The sequence below is a fragment of the Triticum urartu genome, chromosome 5A (assembly GCF_056163025.1).
Source record: "Triticum urartu cultivar PI428250 chromosome 5A, HENAU_Tu73, whole genome shotgun sequence".
NCBI lineage: Eukaryota > Viridiplantae > Streptophyta > Magnoliopsida > Poales > Poaceae > Triticum > Triticum urartu.
In genome coordinates, this window is record NC_141877.1 from 158,599,022 (window position 1) to 158,624,581 (window position 25,560).

General features: G+C 50.0%; 1 long non-coding RNA gene across 1 annotated transcript; it reads right to left on the reverse strand.

Moving 5' to 3' along the window:
• Positions 1–21,440: 21,440 nt before the first annotated feature.
• On the reverse strand, positions 21,441–24,636 carry LOC147970666 (uncharacterized). The gene is made up of 2 exons (XR_015603251.1): positions 23,909–24,636; positions 21,441–21,725 (listed from the first exon to the last, which is right to left on the reverse strand). It is a non-coding gene; the product is annotated as an uncharacterized LOC147970666 (long non-coding RNA).
• Positions 24,637–25,560: the final 924 nt, after the last annotated feature.

Below are 25,560 nucleotides of genomic sequence, written 5' to 3' on the forward strand. Positions count from 1 at the left end.
CGTGGTGGTGGACGTTGGGACGACCGTGGCCCGTGCCAGGAGTGGTGCGACCGGCCTCGTGAGGACCACTGGTAGGATCAGCTTCGTGAGGGTGCCTGGAGGGATCAACCTCGTGAGGTTCGTCCTCAAGGTAACGCCGGATTCCCTCCGCTGCCGCCACCACCAAGAAGGAATGACGAGCATCATCAAGATGAGGGGGCTGGGGGCTTCCAAGAACCGCGTGCTATCGCCTGCATCTTGGGCGGAGCCCAGGCCCCAACCTCGGAGCGTATCTTCAAGCAGTTTGCTTGTGAAGTGAATGTAGTCCTCCCCAAGCTCAAAGACACACGCCTGCTCAGATGGACCCAGTGCACCATCACGTTCAACTCGGCAGACCAGCTCAAGTGCGCAACTACCGCTGGCGCCCTCCCGATGCTTTGCTCCCCGGTCATCAGCAATGTGCAAGTTACCAAGACCCTCATCGACGGCGGCGCAGGGCTCAACATCCTATCCGTTGACACGTTCGGCAGCCTCCAATTGCCGGCTGACCAGCTTCAGCCCACCAAGCCTTTCTCAGGAGTGACTGATGGTTCCACCACAACGATAGGGCAGGTCCGCCTCCCTGTCACCTTCGGGGAATGTAAGAACTACTGCACTAAGCTCATCGACTTCGACATCGCGCACATCCGTCTGCCGTACAATGCCATCCTCAGGTATCTAGCCCTGGCCAAGTTCATGGCAGTGACCCATCAGGGCTACAATGTCCTCAAGATGCCGGGAAGCGGTGGGATCATCACGGTCCCATGTGAAGAAAGAGACACCATGTGCTCCCTCGAGCGTGCCTTCCAAGCTGCAGCAATCGACGACCCCGACAGCAAGGGCAAGGGCCCTCCTGAGGCCATCCCTAAGAAGAAGAAGCAGTTGCGACATGCAGGACCTCAGGAGGGTGGCGTCACAGCAGGAGACTTGTCAGGATCACCGCCCGCTCCAGGGGCGCCTCCCTCCATCGCATAGGAAGGCGCACCCAGCGCCCTTCTCGGGCAGGGCTCGGGGGTTTTCTTCTGGAAGGCCTCAGACCTTGCCCACATCACGAGGGAGGCACTTGGGCACCACTTGGAGGCGTGCTTCGCGGCACGTTTCCCTCAGGAGGGCACAGGGCAAGGATTGCCCACCGTTCAGGAGTTCATCACCAGGACCACCCAGGAATTGCAAGATGCACGGGCCATGCGCGGCGACCGCCGCTCACGAGACACAGCTTCCCATCGAGGCAAGGATGCTGGGCTGCGTGTCTGCATCGACATTCTAGGGCTCAACGGGGCCGCTTCTTAGGAGCTTTTCTGGCCTTCGCGCGAGGGACGCTGCGAGGGCCCAACGCACAACTACGTTCACATGCCCTTTGGCCTGCCGAGTGTATCATCCGCCTACCAGCGCAACTTGCGGCACATCCTAGCGGCTCAGGAGGCCAGGCACCACGCCATCCTGATGGAGATGGAGATGGTCCTCAAGGAACCACCTGAGCCCCCAGAGCCTACCGAGGCTCAAGGCTCCGGTGGCTCATGAGGAGCAACCCCTTCGTCGTGCACCTTCAGCTGCCCCAACTCTCCTTTGTCAACATGACCAGGTGACATCTTTCCAAGTTCATTTAGCTGGGAGCGCCCCTCGGGCTGCATCATTCCCAGGCCGCGTGGGTCCGTCCCTGTGGCATGTATCCGTTTTTATGTCTTTAGCTTACCTTGTTGGGAGCGCCCTTCAGGCTGCATCGTCCCCAAGCCACTCGGGCCAGACCCAATGGCACATATCTATCAGGCACTTGCTTAAGCCTGCTACTCTCATGTTCGATCTACCTATGATTACTACTTACTCAATCGTCGCCTCCCACAGGGCCTCCTCACGCCGGCACGGCGCTAGTGCACGGGTCCATCCCTACCACGTCAATAAACCTGAGTGGTCGAGCTCTGGCTCGCAGCACGCCCCGCGCACGTCACCTCACCAGGCCGTCGGTGCCTTCACCCCTTCGCGGAGCAACCATAACGGCAGATCGTGTTCTTCCTTGTGCTGGCTCGCAGGAATCTCACGAGGATAGCACCAGGCAGCACCGCGAGCTCCCACCTCTTCCAAGTAATCGCGACTCAGGAGGTCTTACTGGCTCTCCAACCCTCACCCCCTGGCCTTGACCACGGCATGTGACCTGGCATATTAGCGTCGGCTGAGCTCGCTCGAGGGCCGGGACCTAAGGACATAGAGCACAAAGGAGAGCATAGGAAGGGGGAAGGCTCGTATGGGCGTAACCTAGCTACGCTACGGATGTTCGCGCACCGGTCTGGTGCATCACGAAGAATCAACCCTGGACCACCAAGATAAGTCACGAGCTCAGATCAACCAATCATTGGGACCTAGAGGACACGCTCGCCGCAGCCCTGTTGCGGCAACGTCACCTCCCTTTCTTAACTTACCACGACTGCTTGAGCGCTAAAGGGGACCCTCTGAGCATCGCGCCTAAGGGGCTCTTACTGGACCTCGGGTCGCTCACCTGCTGGCCTTGACCACGGCACATGACCTGTCATTCCAGCGACGGCTGAAGCTTCCCTGGGGACCGGGACCTTTCAGCGTAGAGCAACAAGCTGTCGCGAGATTGGAAAGGAAAGACTGAGCCTAAGCAAGACTTACGCTCACAAGGCTTCCATGATTAGGATAATATCAGCGAAGGACATTGCAAACTCTTTACACGCCCCCACGGGGAACTTCTTGATTCCTCGCAGGGAACACAAGACGAGAACTTAAGAGAATCCTATCTACACACCCCCGCGGCCGACGCCATCATCAACAGTGGGCTGCGGGAGGCCGGCGCCAACCCCATCCAGATCAGCGACGGCGGCGGCCGGACGTTGCAGCCCTGCTCCGAGCGCGGCGAGAGCTCGGTGGCACGTTGCTGTCGTCGCTCATCTCCGGAGTCTCGTAGAGCTCGGGAGAACCGCTGGACTCCCAAGAGTCGCTGCTGCTGGAGCAGCCGCGAGCGGGGCGCGCCTCATCCTGGCGCTCCCCTTCGGGGCAACACTCCAAGTGGCGACCCTCAGCGTAGAGGACCTTGAAGAACAGCATGAAGGCGCCGTCGTACTTGAACTGGATCGCGAGGGCGCCTTCTGCACGACAAACCCATGCGATCTCGCCCCAGCCGCGGGTCATGAAGATCTTGGCGATGGAAATGCTTCAACCTCTGCCCTGGTCGCCGGAGCGTTGCAGTCAGCATGCTGCAACCAGAGCTCGAGAGGCCCCCTCGGTGGCATCACGTCGGAGAAGAAGCGCGGGAAGCGGATCCAGGAGCTTGGGGGCATCGCCGCCCACAACACGAGCTCACGTGAGGAGTCCGCGGCGTGGACTCCAGGAGCAACGACACTCGTTGCCGCAGCGTGTCGACCTTGGCCGCGGTGCGTGCGCCGATGCCCGTCGCTTCTTCCTCCCGAGCCCCCGGCTTGGGCATACAAGGGCAGTGGATACCTAGGAGGAGGCCGCTCGCACCAAGGCCTCGTCACCACCTGCATCTCTGCGGCGTCGCGGCGGTGGACCGACCTCTTCTTCGGCGGGAGCATCACCGACACATCGAGGGGAACCTTTCCCTTCTCCTCAGCCGAAAACCTACGGATCGGCACCATTGAAGTTGCTGCTAGCAGTGGAGCAGAGGAAGAAGAAGCGAGCGGAATGGGAAGAGATGAGCGACGGGGGCTCTGCCCCTCCCCATTTATAGCAGGAGAAGGCCAACCAGCAACCCCACAATCGCAGGTAATGATGGATTTCCTTGCATGTCGCAAGGACTTGTCAAGTCGGGCAGTTGCCGAGGCAACATGGGGAAGCGGAGACGCCCACGTCCAATCAACCGCCACACGTCAACCGAGGCCGCATGCTTTTGGGGCCTGCGGCGCTCCATGCTTGATCTTTTGGCTTTGCCTCGAAGCCAAGCCCGACTGTGCCTTGGGCCTAGGGCTACTATCGGCGTTTTGGGAACGGGGGTCCCAGACTTTCCTGCCTGCGGCCCACGGCGTGGCTGGGCTGGCAGGCCTGTACGACCCATCTTTATCGACAAGGCATTCAAGACCCTCGCGAGGGGCCAATCCTCACGAGGCGGACGACGCAAGACCTCCTCAAGAGCAGTCTCGCCAGGTAGGCTCGCGAGGGGCGGAGAGATCAAGGCAAGGCAAACCTCGCGAGGTCCTCGTGACGTGAGCCATGACGATTGAGACCAGGCAAGCGCCAGGTGGGCGCCAGCGCGCACAGTGTCTTTGCTTCCTCTTTGGTGCCAAGGGGGCAAGCGCAGGCGCGGAGTACCGAGGCATCAAGCAAAGGTTTCCATATTCGTGCAACGAGACCAAGACTAGAAGGACGGCAAGACGGAGGTCACCATGCAGCCCAGGACGGCGTCACCACCAGAGCCTTTGGCAGGCGAAGACCGCTTTTGTCAGGATAAGCTGTACTAGCTGTCCCATTTCAAATTGGCCGTTGTTGGCTCCCTTCCCGCTCAATATTTGGGGAGACGACCAGGGCCTATATAAGTAGAACTAGCCACCATAGTAGGCGGGATCGAAGGAATCGGATCGAGATCAGATCAAGAGGCATCGGACTCACACAAGTTCACCAAGCACAAGAACACCTCAACCTCAGGAGGCTGTTCTTCCCCTTGCACTGTTCATCATCAACCCAAGAGGCAATCCACCACCACCACATTGGAGTAGGGTATTACACCACAACGGTGGCCTGTACTAGTATAAATCTTGTGTATTTCTGTGATATGAGTTCGTCGAGTTTGTCCTCAAGATCTTAGCGAGCTAGGGCATGGATCGATAGGGAGAAAACCTTCGCGCGCACCCCCAGTGTTCGAACCTTGAGGGTTTGCCGGAACCCGTGATCCGACAACGCGGAACTACTAGTGAGACTGAAGTCTATCTGCAAAAACATATATTAAGCAAATGTAAGTACAAATGTACCCAACACGACTTACATCAGAACTAGCTACATATGCATCAGTATCAACAAAGGGGTGGTGGAGTTTGACTGCAGCAAGCCAGCATTGACTCAGTGGATGTCCTGTACTACGACTGCTGGTAACTCTTTTGAGGTGGCGCACATGAGTCCACATATTCACCATATCAATACACCATTATGGATCCGCTTCCGTCTCCCTATGAGAAGGCCATCCATAGCACTCACGCTTATCTTGTGCATTTTAGAGTATCCACTTTCACTTGTCTATGAACTGTATAAGCAACCAAGTAGTCCATTACCGCGGATGCGGATATTCGAATAGTTTGATAACCCTGCAGGGGTGTACTTCTTCACAAACACTCTCACCACTTATCGCCGTTTACACGACATGTACCCGACAACCTTCAAGCGGAAGCCCAACAAGGGTGTCGACCACGACCTGACTAACAACCCAAGTCCCTAGTCCATGTTTATCGCCTATTCAGGTTCCATCCACAGGGAGTCCGGCCGAGGTTTCCACTACGGCCCCGAACGATGTGTGCAGGGTTCCCAGGTCACCACACGGGCGACTCGGTACACCAGGCCACATGCCTACCGCATCACAGCCCACCCCCTCGGGTCAGCGCTATGCACGGCCTCCAGCATACTACAAACACCAGAAACTACTTGCAACTCCTAGACAGAGGTCAGGGGCGGTTAATAAGTCGAGAGCATCCAGTGGTTTCAGGCCCAACGCGTGGTAGTAGCTGATCTTAAATCACATACATAGATCTTAGTTCCTAAGGACGGTTCCAATGAAACAACCCACCATGTACTCCTACATGGCCTCTCATCGATACCTTTACCAAATCGTGTTCACACACTTAGCTCACACACAGTAGGACATGTTCATCACCATCCCAATTCTGTCGGTGTACAAAAGTAGGGGCTCTCCTTTTGACCCCTTTACTTGTGCACGGGCAGTCAGAGCCACGCGCCACGACCACACTTAGCAGGGCAGAGGAGGGAAGCCGGAGAGAAGCCGAAGCACAAGACGACCAAGGCGACGCCAAGACCGGAAGCACATGAGGGCAAGCAGGCCAGGTGGACTCCCTCGGCAAGATCCCTGCTGAGGCGCCCCCCCCCCCCCGCAGCCCCAGCAAGAGCCTTGCCGGGGCAACTTGCCCGATGCCAATAGAGGGAACCACCCTTTAGCCCACTGGCTCCAACCTAACCAACTGTGTTGGAACTAGGGCTCGGGAGGTGCTTCTGTGGTGGCATGCAAATCTTCATCAAACTCATAAATATATGAGTTCAGATGAGGACTAGAAGACGACGACCCTCGGCAGGATCCTAGCCGAGGAAACCCACAAGACCCCCGGCAAGACCCTTGCCGGGGATGATAGCGACGCCACGGCAAGACCCTTGCCGAGCCCCCGGCAAGACCCTTCCCGAGGACATCAGCAGGGCCACTGCCAGGCCCGCACCAGCCAAGACTCCACCGCCGTTCGCATACAACTGCCAGCCCAACTAGCTGGGCAGGCACCTGCGTGGCAACATGCAGCTTCCAGGCCAACTCAGCAAGCACCTGCATGAAGACATGCAGATCTTCATGAAAGCCCTACCACCATGCCACCTCAGTTGCTTGCCTGCCTACATGGCACTGCATGCATCGCCAGCCTGAGCACGTGTCGAAGCGAGGCGAAGCGGCAACGGACGGGCCGGGCCTCGTTCCCATCCCCGATAAAGCTATTGGACACCTACGTAGCGCATTAATGCGCTTTGTCTCGTAATGACGTGCGATAAGCTCGCGCACTGTAGGCCTTTCCACCTCTTGTGTGCCACTATGGCAGCCCCTTTTTCCTATAAAAGGAGGCCCAAGGCGACGAGGAGAGGGATTCGGCTTTTTGGAATGGGGCGGCCACCGTAGCTAGTTCAGAAAGCTCAATAACACTCAATACATCCACCAAAGCAGGACTAGGGTTTTATGCATCCTCGCGGCCCGAACCTGGGTAAACGATTCGTGTGCTTGCTCTTAGACCTGCTCTTCTCATGACCCCGTGCCCGCCGACCGTAGAAGGGATCCCAGGGATCCCATAGGTGTCGTTCCCACCGACATCTTTGGTGCGCCAGGTAGGGGAGCGCAGTTGTGGGAATCTGGTCTAGCAGTTAGCCTAGCAGTTCTTCGTCGCCATGGCTCCCAAGAAGAAGGCCTCCATGGCGGTCAGTTCGTCGGGAGCTGGACGGCCCGTACCGATGCGTTCGAGCAGCGGGCCAGTCCCGGACAAAACCCGAGGCGCGACCCACGAGCACCAACATCGCTCTGGCAGTCAGAGCCTGGCGAGCGACGTCGTTCGTGTGCAAGGCGACGGGCCATACGCCGCGAAATCTAGAGACGGAGCTACCCCCCCAGACGGTGCGGGACCCTCCGGGGGCGTCGCCGTACCACCCGCGGGTGGCGCGGCGACCTCCAAGATGCCCACTTCGGCGCCCACAGCGCGCTCTTACCAGGTTGTGCGCCACGAGCAGCGTCACCACGCTGGTGACCCTGGACCACTACAAAAAAATACACTTCTGTGATGATACGTGTTTTTCACAGTAGGTCGCATTTTCTGTCATGCATGTACATCCATGACGATTTTATGACATAATCAAGATAGTCATACCTATGCTGTCGTAGAAGTGTTCCATGACATTACCAAAATTATCATCACGGAAGTGTCCACTTCCATGACGATAAATCGCAGATCACAGAAGTGCTTTCGTCAAGGGTGACCGACACGTGGCATCCACCGTAACGGAACGCCGCTAAGCTATCGGGTCGGGTTTTGGATCCAATAACCCGTTAACAACCCCGACCAATGGGGATTTTCCACGTGTAAAATCATCATTGGCTGGAGGAGACACGTGTCAGGTCCGCGTTGGCACATGTGTCACTCATCCAATGGGCGAGACGCGCCTATGATATGTTGACATGTGGACCGGCCCATCAAGTTTAAATGGGCCGGCCCAACTAAAGGCCCATAAGATTTTCCGGACCATAATGGGCCGGCCCAGCTAAAGGCCCACAAGATTTTGCGGACCATAATGGGTTGGCCCAGCTAAAGGCCCACAAGATTTTGCGGGCCATAATGGGCCGGCCCAGTTAAAGGCCCATAGATTTTTGTGTGCCATAATGGGCCGGCCCAGGTAAAGGCCCACAAGATTCTTGCGGATCATAATGGGCCGGCCCAGCTAAAGACCCACGAGATTTGGCCGACATTAATGGGCCGGCCCACCTGTAGGCCCACAAGATTTTGAGGACCCTAGTAGGCCGGCCCATTAACTGGCTGCCATGTTTTGGGCCAAATGCCAGCCCATATTTGATCCGTTCCATTAATGGCCTGCCACGCTCCGGTCCTAATAGTGGCCCATATGAAATCCGGCCCGTTAAAAGCCTACCATGTTCTGGGCCAAATTACGGCCCAGATCAGGTCCATCCCTTTAAGAGGCTTTGGGCTCAATTATGGCACATATCAGATTCGGCCCATCAACTGGACACTATGCTTTTGGGCCCACTTGCTAAAGGCCCACTTAGTAATTCGGCCTGGTATTAGTTTTGGCCTATTAAGGGCCCGTTTAACATTTCGGCCCTATATTAATTTTGGCCTGTTAAAAGCCCATCATATAGTTGGGCCTAACAACGACCCGGTTTGCATCCGGCCTGCTCGCAGCCGATATCTGATTGGGCCAAACAAGAACCGAGACAATTTTGGCTTGTTAAAAGCCCGTGATTTGATTCACACAATCATGGGCCGGGGTTCATTTTGGGCTGCTGCCAGCCCGTGAGCTGTTCGGCACGTTTCAGGCCCAACCTACATCGTGATTGCATGACGGCCCGATTATGTATCGTAATTTTACGGTTTGGCCGGTTTACTGCAAAGACATGATATATATACAGTAAAATAACTGCAGCATCGTGAATAAGAAAAAACCTAGACTATACAATAAAGAAATTATGGCATATTACATCCACTGGGCATCAAAGTTCGCCACTATGATAATAAAGCACTAGCAGACAGCAGATTACATACACTGGGCATCAAAGATCGCCACCAGTGCAAATAAACACACCGACAAAACAATATACAAAACCGACAACACTTCAATAGAGCTCAAGAAAGGTTAGCCCTGCTGGGGAGCTGCAGCGCGCGCAGCTGAGCAAGATGATGAGACTGCGCTTGTTCAACACTTATATCTTCATCACTCTGAAAGATAAACAGGCAAACAGATGAAAGGTTTTGCACATAAAAGTATCAGTGCTGACAATTCAGCACATTTCTTACTGACGAATAAAGTGACACAATTTAAAATTGCATTAACACAATATGGTATTGTTCAGGTCAAGACATGGCAGGAAATGACATTGTCAAGGAGTTGGCAGCTTCACAACACCACTGGATTACAGATCAAGAACTCATAAGTATCAATGGTTAGTGTGTTGTCAATTTATACCATTTCAGATTGGCAAATAAAGAGATGGTTTAAATAATAGTAGAATGATATGACATTGTTCATAGTTAAGACATTGCAGAATATGACATTATGCTGTAGTGGGTAGGTTCACCACACCACTGGATTACGGATGAAGAACAGAAGCATACATGCAGTGCAAAAGAAGAACACTTGCTCTGTATAGTTTAATTTACATGGTATGAAAAAGGAACTTGGTTGTACAACTGAAAACTTAAATTGAGAAAGGACAAACTTTTGTTTATGAACTACATAATAAACTTTAAACAAGCAATTTGATGCAAACACCAAAAATAAACAGTTGTTGCAGTCATGCCTAGCCAAATATATACAACAAAGTTTGAAGGCTTGAGATGGACAAACTTACATTATTAGTGAAGACAGGCTCTATAAAGGCCTTGTCCATGCTGATGGGGGGGGGGGCAATTCAAGAAGTTTACCATAGAATCTTCTTCAAAATCAGTGACTTTATTCTACATTTTGTTAAGAGTAAATATAGATGTGATAATATACAAAAAAATGGATAATATTTAAGATAAGATGAAGAGTGATGCTACATAACCAAGTAGCTATAAATGTAAGTGAAGCGATATAGGCAAAAGGTATAGCCAAGAGCAATGCACAGCTAAACTTCTTCAGTACCAACTTTATGGTAAGAGTAAATATAGATCTAATGTGTAGAAAATATAGGGCAAAGGAGAATAAGCTGCAGAGTGATGGTACATGAACAACTACCTGTCATTATAAGTACACTAATAAAGGACAACATGTACTTACAAGAACAATGCAGAGCTAAAAAAGCATTGGCATTGGATATATTCTACACTAATGTAACCATTCATACAGATTAGATAATTTAGAGCGAACAATTGATAAGCAAGCTATCATGCATAATGCTGTCACATAATGAACCAGGTATGTATGCAAGTACAGTGATACAGGACAACATGTACTAACAAGAGCAAAGCAGCGGGCAACATATTTGCGATATCCTGTCGTTCTTGTCAAATCGGAATTCTTCTTCGAGCAGATTTCCTGCAAAAAAGATCTGTAAGGCACATGCGGAAAAGTAGAAGTTCAAATTGTCATGTGATTTCATAGACAGTACCTCATACTGGGAACGAGACCAGTGCATAACAAGGTTTTTCCATTCATTGTCTTCTAAATTTAGCACAGGAGACTTCACCAGAAATTCTTTTATAGACTTGCCATCAAAGTGTGATTTCCTCAGGTAACACCGATACTGCTGCAATGCTTCCTTGAAAAGCACAAGCAAGCTTTGCTCGTCATGACTATCCAGATTGACCCTCGCCTAGTTACCACAATGTAATGTAAATCATTGATGTGTTCAATCAGCAAAAAACAGGAAAATAATAGCCATGAATAATAGCACTTACACGTAAGTTGGATAGGAAGATGTGAAAATGGTGTTTGTCTTCACAATAATCTTCCCATGATGGGAATATATGCATGTAGTCCCTAACAACATTGAAAGCTTTGTCTTTTAAACTGGGAATAAATGTAATGGGGTTCCAATCTGCAGGAATTGGCCGTCTCTGCAGTTGGGATAGGTCTTCGGCTGGTGGACTTGTTGTACTTTTTGCTGGAGTGGGATTTTTCTGTGGTACAGCTGGTGCTATGGCAAATGAAATCGGTATACATTTTGCTGGAGTGCAGGTCCTGTGTGGTGGGGCTAGTGGTGTGGCCAGTGAAGTATGGGTACAGTCTGGTGGAGTCGGTCCTACGTTTTGTGTCACTGGTTGTACAGCCAATATAAGTGGGGTGCTGTCTGATTTCTCCGGCACCACCAGGCTTTTCAAGGACATTGCTGGTGCTCCTTCAGGTTCGGCAATCACACTCTTCCTTTTTGATGTCTGATGCACAAGAACAACATTTGAGTGGAAAAACATGGTATGATGACAGATGGAATATGTATTGATAATGGATGGGCATGGCATCTCGACATATATGGTGAGTAAACTAAGTAGATGGCGGTGCAACAAAGTAGAAGAAATGTAAGATAACATATGCAAGATACCCGCAATCAATAAAACATTGCCAAATTAGAACAGGCACCTTGATGGGTGAACAGGACAGGCCATCTGCCTTTGACTCCTCGAGGTTAGAATAGTCATTAGGATCATATTCCGAACAAGAATCAACAGGCGGGGAGCGTATGAGTTTCATTGCATCCAGAATGGCACTCAATGCCTTGGTGCCAATTTTGTAAGTCATTGCAGTGTTTAGCTTCAAGAGTGCACTGCTGCTAGTGCGACACAAAGCAGCTACACAGATCATAGTGTAGATATAACAGGAAAACCTTAAGCATCAGAGTAAAATCAGCAAAGTGGAACTTGCTGGAATATATGTGCTAGTATTGCCGGTACGGTTAGAAAGGCTTCGGATACCAGCTCTCTTCAAGTGAAGGTGCGGTACTATTAATATCAGTATAACTCTCAAAGGCGACACAGCTCCCCGCATTTCCTTGCTATTCTTATAGGATTCAAGTGGGCAGGCCACTACAAATCCTATTCCTATATTTACAAGATCCTACGAATCAAAGAGGCTCAAAGTGTCCATCACAACCGACCGTATAGACCTCTGCACTGCAAATGTCCCTGCTCATCTTCAGTACAAGGAACATACTATACTACTATCATACTCCCTCCATTCCAAAATATAAGTCTTGGTAGAGATTTCCACTATGGATCACATACAGATGTATCCAGATACATTTTAGAGTGTAGATTCACTCATTTTGCTCCATATGTAGTCCATGGTGGAATCTAAACAAAGACTTGTATTTAGGAACGGAGAGAGTACATATTAAAGAAGAACGGAAGAGGAACATGGTAAAGAAGAGCAAGCAGGTTTTGGATAATAAAATGTTGGTCGCGCAGTGCCCACACATGATGAACCAGAGTGCATTAAGAATGCAACTTCCAGCTGCCTCTCGACCATTTCAGGCAGTTGGATGAAGATCCTACGTCTCCTAACGCTTCTTCTTCCTCGTCTCTGATTCTTCCCATACAGAACACCGCACGGGCCGCCGGCCGGACCACCGGCCCCCAACGCCTGTGTTCCTCCGCCACCCCACCCCCACCCCTGCCCCAACCCCCACCCGCGTCGAGTTTTCTTCGTTTGGCGAGGCCCCACAACCACCCGAGCCCCTTTGATTGCACCGGCGAACTCTGGCGAGCTCTGAAAAATTGACTGACCCAATTTTGAAATTTAGTCTACTGTGATTTAACTAGCATGGAATATAAAAGGGGAAACCATAAGCATTGGGAGTATAGTGTTGAGCGTGCCATGGTGGATCTGAAGTTGCAAACCGGACAAAGGAAACTTCACAACCAAGACAAGAAATCAGATTAAAGCAGTGGCGATCTATTTTCTTGCTGCGATAAATAAGTTGAGCAGATACGAAAGAGTACCGTCTCTGGTGCGGCGCCGTGTACGCTTCTGCTGAGAATTTGACGGTGTTGCGGTAGCGATGGCTGTCAGTGGCGTGGAAGTAGATCTAGGAGGGTAGACGGTGGCGTCGAGGAGGACGCGTCGGCGTTCTACTCCTCGCCGCCACTAGTCAAGGAGGACACGTCGGTGTTCCGCTCCTCGCCGCGACGCGTCGAGGTGGACGCATCGACGTTCCCAATCTCGCCAGCACGCGCGCCGAAGGACGCGTCGGCTCCCTGCTACGAGGAAAACGCCGCGCTGCCGCCGAGCCCCTCAGCCTTGAGGAGCTTTGGAAAGAAATGGATGTCGCCTTGTGGGAGGCTTTGACTCTAGCAGAGCCTGCCAAAATAGAGCCGGAGAAGAAGGCCGAGGAAGAGAAGCGCACCACGGAACAAGGTGCCTGGGAGGCCTATGTCACGCCCGACAGAGTGAGGCAACTGGCTCTTTGGCATAAGGCTCGTGCGAGGGCCGTGAGGGTGGCGAAGGACGCCCGTGCCGACGCTCTGAGTGCAGTCGGGCCCAAGTGCCTCATCTACGCTTGGCGGTACATGGACCGGGTGCACGCTTCCAGCGAGGAGGAGTACCTGTTGGCACCGGATCACCACATCGGTGAGATCGCGCTCGCCCGCCGGCAAGCCGCCAATCAGCACCTCGCGAGTTGCAAGGCTGAGGAAGAGGCGTTGTGTCGGTGCGCTGGGAAACGGCCGCGCACCAGGGCACTAGTGGCGCGCTGCAAGCGCTCCTGCGAGCGCCGTGGCTTTTAGGAGGAGTATAATTTTTGTTTCGTAAGGCGATCTCATTAGTTTTGGGACGCAAATGATAAATCCCAAACATTCAAGAATTTTTAGCGTCCTTAATTAAGTATGTAAAAGGGAATGTTTGGAAACCTTGTGTATTCGTACGCATTTTGCAAGCACGTGCATATAGCACAAACTTTACTATATACTATCGCACTACACATCTCTCTTGATATATGCTTGCAAACTGTGCTACTCCTTCCGTCCAGGTCAATAAGTCATCTTTGGTTGTGCACCATGACCAAGAAGGAGGGAAGACTTATACACCTAGACTGTAACGCCCTCGATGCGGCTATATCTCCCACGTGTCGAAGCACGACTTAGAGGCATAACCGCATTGAAAGCAATGTCGCAAGTGAGGTAATCTTCACACAACCCATGTAATACATAAGGGAAAGAGATACATAGTTGGATTACAATCGCCACTTCACACAATACATGAATAAAGCATTACATCATCCAAATACAATCAAGGTCCGACTACGGAACCAAAATAAAAGAAGAACCCCAAATGCGACAAGGTCCCCGATCGACCCCAACTGGGCTCCACTACTGATCAACTAGAACGAAACAACACAAAGTACAAGATCTTCATCGAGCTCCTCCTGAGCTTGGTTGCGTCATCTGCACGGTCTCATCGGCACTTGCAAGCTGGTTTTGGAAGTATCTGTGAGCCACGGGGACTCAGCAATCTCGCACCCTCGCGATCAAGACTATTTAAGCTTATGGGTAAGGTAAAGGTATGAGGTGGAGCAGCAGCAAGCGACTAGCATATATGGTGGCTAACATACGCAAATGAGAGTGAGAAGAGAAAGCAAAGCACGGTCGATAAAAGTATGATCAAGAAGTGATCCTAAAACAACCTACGTCAAGCATAACTCCAACACCGTGTTCACTTCCTGGACACCGCCGGAAAGAGACCATCACGGTTACACACGCAGTTGACTCATTTTAATTAAGTTAAGGTTCAAGTTATCTACAACCGGACATTAACAAATTCCCATCTGCCCATAACCGTGGGCACGGCTTTCGAAAGTTCAAATCCCTGCAGGGGTGTCCCAACTTAGCCCATGACAAGCTCTCACGGTCAACGAAGGAATAGACCTCCTCCCGAGACATTCCGATCAGACTCGGTATCCCGGTTCTTCAAGACATCCTCGACAATGGTAAAACAAGTCCAGCAAAACCGCCCGATGTGCCGACATCCTGATGGGAGCTGCACATATCTCGTTCTCAGGGCAACACCGGATAGGTCAAGCTACGAGTAAAACCAGCCCTCAAGTTTCCCCGAGGTGGCCCCGCAGGCTGCCCATTTCGGACCAACACTTAGACAAGCACTGGCCCGGGGGGGGGGGGGTTTAAAATAAAGATGACCCTCGGGATGCGCGACTCCCAAGGGAAAAAAGGCTAGGTGATGAATGGTAAAACCAAGGTTGGGCCTTGCTGGAGGAGTTTTATTCAAGGCGAACTGTCAAGGGGTTCCCATTATTACCCAACCACGTAAGGAATGCAAAATCCTGGAACATAACACCGATATGACGGAAACTAGGGTGGCAAGAGTTGAACAAAACACCAGGCATAAGGCCGAGCCTTCCACCCTTTACCAAGTATATAGATGCATTAATTAAATAAGATATATTGTGATATCCCAACAAGTAAAACATGTTCCAACAAGGAACAACATCTCCATGTTCCAACAAGGAACAAACTTCAATCTTCACCTGCAACTAACAACGCTATAAGAGGGGCTGAGCAAAGCGGTAACATAGACAAACAACGGTTTGCTAGGACAAGGTGGGTTAGAGGCTTTGTTCCACAATATAGGAGGCATGATAAGCAAGTGGTAGGTATCGCGGCATAGGCATAGCAAAAGAGCGAGCCACTAGCAAGCAAAGATAGAAGTGATTTCGAGGGTATGGTCATCTTGCCTGAAATCCCGCAAGGAAGAAGAACGAGTCCATGAAGAAGACAAACAGACGTAGACGAATGGGTCCTCACAAACGCGACGTAACCGGAACCAACCTGAAGAAGCAAACACCGGAAATAAGCACACAACATAGTAAAAAACCACCACATAGACATGGCATGATGCGCAAACAAGTATGATGCATGTCCGGTTTAAAGAGGGCATGGCATGGCAAAGTGCAACAACCAAAACTACAAATTAAGTGGAGCTCAATATGCAACGAGTTGCATATTGACGGAGCACCACATCAATTATTTAGTTCGATCTCGTTTATGTACCCAACAATATTAAATGTTGTTAAACATGGCAAGAGGGTGAAGCAAAAGAAAACTACCTATCTAGTCAAGTTTAAATGAGGCCGGAAGCAACGAACAACAATTCCGGTAAATCCCCATAGCATATTTTAGATTTGGTGCGGTTCTGCCCTAAACGTAATTTTAGAGTTGTTAAACATGCAAAACAAGTAGACTAAGTTAAACTAGGCAAAATTCCACCCCATTTGCATATAAAGATTATTTAATTCGGAGCTACGGTTGAATAGTTATGAATTAAATCATTTTAGCATGGCATAGGAGCAAATTTAAACAAACATCATTTTAGACATTTTAAACATGGATGAAAGTGACATATTATGAAACTAGATGAAATTCTAAGCAAGTTTCATATATAATTTATTTAGATCCGATGCACGATTGTGGAGTTATTAAATGCATGAAGTTTCGGGGGCTTTCTGTAAAACAGTAACTCTGAGGATAAATGCTAAAAACGCAGCACACAAAAAAAACATACTATGGGCCAAAACTGGGTGTACAGAGCATGGCCCAATAGCAGGGAAGAAAAAAAAGGCGCTCAGGGGGGGGGGTGGCCTCACCCAGTGGGCTTCAGCCCAGGTTGGAGGAGCGGCGGGCCGGCTCGGCGCTGGATGCGGCCCACGCGGTCGGCGTGCCTGTCGTCGTCCTCCTCCTCGATCCAGATTGGATCGAGGGAAGGTAGGGCGGCACGGCCTTCGGGAAACGGCGAGGCGAGGGGCACGGGAACGGCGCCGGAGGTCGGATCCGGGGCCGACGGGCGAGCTCCAGCCGGCTCTAGGACGAGGATGGCGACTCCTACCAGATTGGTGGTGGTGAAGCTCCTGCAGCTGCACCCATGGCGGTGAGGCATGACAAGAGAGAGAGAGGAAAGAAAGGCAGGGAGAAGGAGGTGGAGAACGGCAGCGCGACCTGACTGGTCGCCGGCGACAGCGGACTCCGGTGACCCGCCGGAGCGGCGAACGACGGTGGGAGGCGTCACGCGAGGGTTGGTGGCGAAGGAGCTCGAGGGCAGCGAGGCTCTTGCGGTTGCGGGCAGCGATGCGGCTCGTCCGGGCCCAGATGGGCTCGAGCGGGCCTCGATCTGGGTCGGGCGGGCCGGCGGGAGGTGGGAGGAGGGAGGCGCTGGCAGGGGCACGTGGCGTGCTGCCACTGGCCCTAGGCGGCGGCGACGGCGGGTTCATGTGGCGGCTCGCCCGCTGGGGCAGCGCCAAGTGGCGGCGGCGGGTTAGGCCGGCATGGAATGCGAGGTGGAGGTGGGAGGAGGCTGGTGGCGCGCTGATTTTGAGGAGGGAGTTGTCTGCTACCAAAAATGGAAGGGGAGGCTTCCTTTTATAGACAGGGTTAGGGTTTGAGGGGTTAGGAGGGGTTTTTGGACCGTGCGATCGCCATCGGACGGCTCCGGACGCAAGAAGGGGGTAGGTTGAGTCTAGTGGGCTGTATAGAGGGCCATAGACTGAGAGGAGAGGAGAGAATTGCAGCCCGACAACAGTTTCCGAAGACCGAAAACGTCCGACGAAAAGACCGGCTATACTGCCGCTATAGTTTAACGGTTGGGCTATCAAACGAACTCCGAATGCGATGAAACTTGACAGGCGGTCTATCTACACTATAATAAGACCACACGCCAACTTTCAACCCATTCCGAGAATCATTTTCTGGCCACTTATAAAATACTATTTCGGACATGCCGCGGGCGCGTGCAAGTGTGGTTGGGCTCAGAACGGACAACGGGCGGAACGAGGAGGCCGGGACAGATGCAAGTTTTGAAAACATGAAGATGCAATGCGGATGATGACATGGCAAGATGCGACACGCAAGCAAAAGACAAGGCAACAACAGCGAATAACTGGAGGACACCTGGCACATCGGTCTCGGGGCGTCACAACACTCCACCACTACGAGAGGATCTCGTCCCGAGATCCAGAATGGCACCGGAGGGACAAACGAAAGAGAAAAGAGAAGAGGTTAAACTAAGTTTCTTCTTTGACGAACGAGTGAAACCAAAGAACCTTGAAAAGGCTAAGCCATTTCGAGAAAAGAATACAACGGAGATGAACAAAGTTGAAAACACTCCGTTAGAAAAGAGGAACAAGGAAGAAACAAATTCGAACAGCACTCCGGTTGGAAAGATATGCGAGGCTTGATGAACTGAAAGAACTTGAGCAGCGGCACACACTCCGGTTAAGTGGATAAGCACGAAAAGAACAAGGTCCTGACAAGAACAAGAAGACGGGTTGAAGAGAGCAACATCACAAAGCCTCTGGAACAAAAGTAAGAATGGAATGGAATGGACTAAGGGAAACACGATCTTGAGAGAGCACGCTTACAACAAATGCTAGAACAGAGTTGTTGGAAAACCAACAACGAAAAGAGTAAGCTTGATGTGGGCTTAAGGAAAACATCTCAAAACTAAGGTGAAATTCTGCCACTAACGGAAACAAAAGATTGGATCGATAACAACAAGGAGATGAGAAACTTAATTCACCGGGAGGATAGATGAAGAAATTGGACCATTTATAAGCACCATAATTAGCAACAATCCTTAGGGACGGTTTTAGGTGAAATATAGCCCAAGATAAATCCAATGACGAGATTGATGGATTTAAAATACCTCATTCTTAATAACATGTAAATCATGAAACATGAACTCAAATTATCAAGAATGACATAATACCAGCTCCAATGACATGGTTGAAAGAATTGCACTCCGGATGCAAGATGAAGAATGATTGAGCTCCTTAGAAAAGAATGTTGATGAACGCTTCGAGAAGGAAATAAAACCTCGATGAACCATCATGTAGAACATGCATGAGGAACTCCGGTAAACAAAATGATGATAAAAGCAAGAGAAGTTGAAAACACAAGGTGAATCCTTGTAATGATTTAGATGAATCTCCGTGGTGATATAATTGCGAGAGGTAGGAACTCCGGGACAAAGATAATATGAACAATTGAGATCAAGAATTTTGATGAACCTCCGGAATAGGGAATTAAATCACTTGGATGAAACAAAGAATAAGAATTACGTTGTGCGCATCCTTCACCAATTAAATTGATGACGAGCAAACGGATTTGGCATACTACTTATACTCGTAGAAAGGATTAAGATAGATATAGCACAAACTTAATGGACCACCGGTAGGATTGAAACAAGGAATGAATTGATATGATGAAGAAGGAAGAGAACACTTGAGCAACCAACGTAAGAATTGAAAAAGAACGATTAAAATGTGAAGAAACACCGGGAAGAATAAGCAATTAAACGAAGATGCTTGAGAGAATTTAGATCCATGAGAACGAAGAGATTATGAGCTGATTAGAGAATCCTTGATTTAGACACCAGTATGATTTAGAGTATGAAAGCTGAAAGCTGGAATGAATAAATCTTAGATGATGGGCTCTGGATAATCAAACTGAAAAGACTCCTGAATTACTCCGGAAGGGTGAAAAGAAATCTCACAATCGAAAATAATTATGAGAGGATGGCAACAACTAGAGCCACGAATCTTGAAGAGAATGAAGCAAGATATGGAGGAAAAACTCTTCTTCCATCTTCAAATGATGACGAGAAAACACCACCAAGAATTATTGAGGCACCGGAATGAAGAATGGAAAAGTTGAGCCAACGATGAAAAGAATTTGAAGGATCTTGGAGAAAGACATTTAACTGATGATAAAACATACGTACGTCAAACTCCGAAAGAATTTGAGGATAGCTCCGGAAAAATAAGAAGAGTCAGGTAAGATCCTGGGAATAGACCTGTGGGTTAGGGCCCACTCAAAGAAATACCGTTGAATGATTTGAAGGAGAGATTGCACCAGTTGAATTAAATGGCTTGAATGTGATAACAACCTCGAAATAGGTTGAATGGATCTTGAATGACAAGACGAGCCTTTTGAGAAAGCTTGAGCACGCCGGAACAAATGAATAGTGAGAAGTGAATTATTATGAGGTGCACCGGTATGAGAAGGCATTGAAATGAGGAAAGGGTAAGATCACCAAGCTTGACTTGAAACCACCGGAGAAAATAAAAGAAACGAAGAATGATGAACTAGAAGCTCCGTTAGTATCTTTATGAGAATCACCGGATACGAACATTGAAGGAAAAGAATGGAGAGGCGTCACATCAATAAGATGGATACTCGATTAAGAAATCTGAGTCCTTGAAGAAAAACAAGGGAGGGAGGGCAGGAAAACAAAGGCAACTTGGAAACGGATGAAACAAACAACGTTGAGAAGACTTTGAGTTGATCTTGCGGATGTTGAAAATGATCAGATCCACTTGAAGAGAAGCACACCAGTTGAAAAGGATTGACGTGGCAATCTCGATTATCATGAAGATTAATATTCACATAGAGATATGAGAGCACCGCTTAGGAAAGGTATGGAATCAATATTTGACTTCGAAGCAACTCGAATACCACAACTCAAAACAAAACAAAGGATTGGCTTGCAGAATAAGCCAGAACAAACATATGATAGAGATTTCGTCCGAAGTTTTTGTGGTGGGGCCTACACGGGCTCGATTGTACAGCACCATCATGTACAAGGCAGTGCACATGACATACGAAGCGTCCCCGAGTCGGCATAGCCAAGGACTCTTTAAGACACAACAAGACCACTGTAAAACCAACCATGAATAGGCGGACCACTAGACGTCGAACCCCAATTTCATATCATACATCTGTCGGAAAGACATCCTAAGAGCTACTTGAATTCCCACCTATGAAACTCCCGAACCTTTCCGGTTATGCAATCAGGTGTTGGGGATACAGGGGAAGCATAATATCTCACCCAAACTAGCAAATCCTACATCCAGCTATATCCATCCTTCAACACATAACTAAGAAACCTTCGGAAATTGTCTACCTCAACCTTCGAAAAGAATCCGTTATACAAGTTATGGCAATACTCCTGAACTCCCGCCACAGTACTGGGTGGCGTCGAGGTTATCTCACCAACGAACTGCATAAAAGAGATTTTCGATGTCGGCGTACTAAACTCAGGTATTCCAGAACTGCAACGATAAAATTATGACGACAACACCTCGGAGCTCAACTCCCCGGGACACTTCCACAAAACCCCTGACAGGAGGCACCAAGACAATGTTCTCGTCACAAAACCATCAGAACGATTCCAAGATACCCGTGTGATCCTAATTTTTTTTAGTGAAATTTGTGAAGAGAAGAGTCAAAACTCTACACCAGGATGCCTTACTAGAGCGATGAGGAGACTGGGAAGTAAAAAGAATTTCTAAACTCTCCGATATATAATTCCTAAATGACTCAAAACATTTTTCTAGACTCAACAACGGCTGCTAAAAATGATCAAGCAGTGGGGGCTCCTAAGGTCGGGGAAGGCTCTGATTACCAACTTGTAACGCCCTCGACGCGGCTATATCTCCCACGTGTCGAAGCACGACTTAGAGGCATAACCGCATTGAAAGCAATGTCGCAGGTGATGTAATCTTCACACAACCCATGTAATACATAAGGGAAAGAGATACATAGTTGGCTTACAATTGCCACTTCACACAATACATGAATAAAGCATTACATCATCCAAATACAATCAAGATCCGACTACGGAACCAAAATAAAAGAAGAACCGCAAATGCGACAAGGTCCCCGATCGACCCCAACTGGGCTCCACCACTGATCAACTAGAACGAAACAACACAAAGGACAAGATCTTCATCAAGCTCCTGCTGAGCTTGGTTGCGTCATCTGCACGGTCTCATCGGCACCTGCAAGCTGGTTTTGGAAGTATCTGTGAGCCACGGGGACTCAGCAATCTCGCACCCTCGCGATCAAGACTATTTAAGCTTATGGGTAAGGTAAAGGTATGAGGTGGAGCAGCAGCAAGCGACTAGCATATATGGTGGCTAACAAACGCAAATGAGAGCGAGAAGAGAAAGCAAAGCACGGTCGATAAAAGTATGATCAAGAAGTGATCCTAAAACAACCTACCTCAAGCATAACTCCAACACCGTGTTCACTTCTCGGACACCGCCGGAAAGAGACCATCACGGTTACACACGCAGTTGACTCATTTTAATTAACTTAAGGTTCAAGTTATCTACAACCGGACATTAACAAATTCCCATCTGCCCATAACCGCGGGCACAGCTTTCGAAAGTTCAAATCCCTGCAGGGGTGTCCCAACTTAGCCCATGACAAGCTCTCATGGTCAACGAAGGAATAGACCTCCTCCCGAGACATTCTGATCAGACTCGGTATCCCGGTTCTTCAAGACATCCTCGACAATGGTAAAACAAGTCCAGTAAAACCGCCCGATGTGCCGACATCCTGATGGGAGCTGCACATATCTCGTTCTCAAGGCAACACCGGATAGATCAAGCTACGAGTAAAACCAGCCCTCAAGTTTCCCCGAGGTGGCCCCGTAGGCTGCCCATTTCGGACCAACACTTAGACAAGCACTGGCCCGGGGGGGGGGGGGTTAAAATAAAGATGACCCTCGGGATGCGCGACTCCCAAGGGAAAAAAGGCTAGGTGATGAATGGTAAAACCAAGGTTGGGCCTTGCTGGAGGAGTTTTATTCAAGGCGAACTGTCAAGGGGTTCCCATTATTACCCAACCACGTAAGGAATGCAAAATCCTGGAACATAACACCGATATGACGGAAACTAGGGTGGCAAGAGTTGAACAAAACACCAGGCATAAGGCCGAGCCTTCCACCCTTTACCAAGTATATAGATGCATTAATTAAATAAGATATATTGTGATATCCCAACAAGTAAAACATGTTCCAACAAGGAACAACATCTCCATGTTCCAACAAGGAACAAACTTCAATCTTCACCTGCAACTAACAACGCTATAAGAGGGGCTGAGCAAAGCGGTAACATAGACAAACAACGGTTTGCTAGGACAAGGTGGGTTAGAGGCTTTGTTCCACAATATAGGAGGCATGATAAGCAAGTGGTAGGTATCGCGGCATAGGCATAGCAAAAGAGCGAGCCACTAGCAAGCAAAGATAGAAGTGATTTCGAGGGTATGGTCATCTTTCCTGAAATCCCGCAAGGAAGAAGAACGAGTCCATGAAGAAGTCAAACGGACGTACACGAACAGGTCCTCACAAACGCGACGTAACCGGAACCAACCCGAAGAAGCAAACACCGGAAAGAAGCACACAACATAGTAAACAACCACCACATAGACATGGCATGCTGCACAAACAAGTATGATGCATGTCCGGTTTAAAGAGGGCATGGCATGGCAAAGTGCAACAACCAAAATTACAAATTAAGTGGGGCTCAATATGCAACGAGTTGCATATTGACGGAGCACCACATCAATTATTTAGTTCGATCTCGTTTATGTACCCAACAATATTAAATGTTGTTAAATATGGCAAGAGGGTGAAGCAAAAGAAAACTACCTATCTAGTCAAGTTTAAATGAGGCCGGAAGCAACGAACAACAATTCCGGTAAATCCCCATAGCATATTTTAGATTTGGTGCGGTTCTGCCCTAAACGTAATTTTAGAGTTGTTAAACATGCAAAACAAGTAGACTAAGTTAAACTAGGCAAAATTCCACCCCATTTGCATATGAATATTATTTAATTCGGAGCTACGGTTGAATAGTTATGAATTAAATCATTTTAGCATGGCATAGGAGCAAATTTAAACAAACATCATTTTAGACATTTTAAACATGGATGAAAGTGACATATTATGAAACTAGATGAAATTCTAAGCAAGTTTCATATATAATTTATTTAGATCCGATGCACGGTTGTGGAGTTATTAAATGCATGAAGTTTCGGGGGCTTTCTGTAAAACAGTAACTCTGAGGATAAATGCTAAAAACGCAGCACACAAAAAAACATACTATGGGCCAAAACTGGGTGTACAGAGCATGGCCCAATAGCAGGGAAGAAAAAAAAGGCGCTCAGGGGGGGGGTGGCCTCACCCAGTGGGCTTCAGCCCAGGTTGGAGGAGCGGCGGGCCGGCTCGGCGCTGGATGCGGCCCACGCGGTCGGCGTGCCTGTCGTCGTCCTCCTCCTCGATCCAGATTGGATCGAGGGAAGGTAGGGCGGCACGGCCTTCGGGAAACGGCGAGGCGAGGGGCACGGGAACGGCGCCGGAGGTCGGATCCGGGGCCGACGGGCGAGCTCCAGCCGGCTCTAGCACGAGGATGGCAACTCCTACCAGATTGGTGGTAGCGAAGCTCCTGCAGCTGCACTCATGGCGGTGAGGCATGACAAGAGAGAGAGAGAGGAAAGAAAGGCAGGGAGAAGGAGGTGGAGAACGGCAGTGCGACCTGACTGGTCGCCGGCGACGGCGGACTCCGGTGACCCGCCGGAGCGGCGAACGACGGTGGGAGGCGTCACGCGAGGGTTGGTGGGAAGGAGCTCGTGGGAAGCGAGGCTCTTGCGGTTGCGGGCAGCGATGCGGCTCGTCCGGGTCCAGATGGGCTCGAGCGGGCCTCGATCTGGGTCGAGCGGGCCGGCGTGAGGTGGGAGGAGGGAGGCGCTGGCAGGGGCTCGTGGCGTGCTGCCACTGGCCCTAGGCGGCGGCGATGGCGGGTTCAGGTGGTGGCTCGCCCGCTGGGGCAGCGCCAAGTGGCGGCGGCGGGTTAGGCCGGCATGGAATGTGAGGTGGAGGTGGGAGGAGGCTGGCGGCGCGCTGATTTTGAGGAGGGAGTTGTCTGCTGCCAAAAATGGAAGGGGAGGCTTCCTTTTATAGACAGGGTTAGGGTTTGAGGGGTTAGGAGGGGTTTTTGGACCGTGCGATCGCCATCGGACGGCTCCGGACGCAAGAAGGGGGTAGGTTGAGTCTAGTGGGCTGTATAGAGGGCCATGGACTGAGAGGAGAGGAGAGAATTGCAGCCCGACAACAGTTTCCGAAGACCGAAAACGTCCGACGAAAAGACCGGCTATACTGCCGCTATAGTTTAACGGTTGGGCTATCAAACGAACTCCGAATGCGATGAAACTTGACAGGCGGTCTATCTACACTATAATAAGACCACACGCCAACTTTCAACCCATTCCGAGAACATTTTCTGGCCACTTATAAAATACTATTTTGGACATGCCGCGGGCGCGTGCAAGTGTGGTTGGGCTCAGAACGGACAACAGGCGGAACAAGGAGGCCGGGACAGATGCAAGTTTTGAAAACATGAAGATGCAATGCGGATGATGACATGGCAAGATGCGACACGCAAGCAAAAGACAAGGCAAGAATAGCGAATAACTGGAGGACACCTGGCACATCGGTCTCGGGGCGTCACATAAACGGAGGGGGTACTACGGCCTCTCTGCATCACAATCATGTCCCCTTTTATAAGGCCCCGCGTTGGAAAGGTGCATGCATGCAACCATTTCATTGGTTGTATTGAAAGCTATTGTTGTTGGTGCCATGGCTGAAAAGTTAATACACTTCATGTGTGCTTTTTCATTGGCTGCATGCATGCGAGAGAGTGCATTGGGAGTGGAATGGAAGAATTAACGTGAGCAAATTACTATGTGTCTTGGTCTATGAGAAGTTGTCTTTAGGCCTAATAAACCCGGACGGAGGGAGTACGTGCAAAGCACGTTTTAACATTACGATGCGGTTTTT